We start from the raw sequence: 505 nt of genomic DNA on the forward strand, positions 1-505 counted from the left end.
ACTAATCTATGCAAAGAAATTTGGAAGACAGCTACCTAACCAACCAACTGGAAGCGATTTGGATCGTGCCCATTCCAAAGAAAGGTAACCCAACAAAATATGAAAATTATCAAAAAGAAACATTAATATAGCCTTCAGGTAATATTTTGCTGAAGATAATTTAAAAAAACAGTTGTAGTAATACATCAACGTGGAGCTGCCAGAAATTCAGGTTGGATTCTGAAGAGGATGTGGAATGTGAATCAGATGGCTTTCTGCTGAAAGCAGAGAATACCAGAAAGAAGCTTACTTGTGTTTTTATGGACTATGCAAGGGCTGTGTGGATCAAAACAAATTATAGATAACATTGCAAAGAATGAGAATTCTAGAACACTTGACTGTGATCATGTGGAACCTGTACATAAAATAAGAAGTAGTCATTTGAACAGACCAACAGAACAAATTGCATGATTCAAAATCAGAAAAGCTATGTATCAGTGTTGTATCCTTTTAACAATACTTATTC

This window comes from Chrysochloris asiatica, unplaced genomic scaffold (assembly GCF_000296735.1).
Source record: "Chrysochloris asiatica unplaced genomic scaffold, ChrAsi1.0 scaffold00008, whole genome shotgun sequence".
NCBI classification, from domain to species: domain Eukaryota; kingdom Metazoa; phylum Chordata; class Mammalia; order Afrosoricida; family Chrysochloridae; genus Chrysochloris; species Chrysochloris asiatica.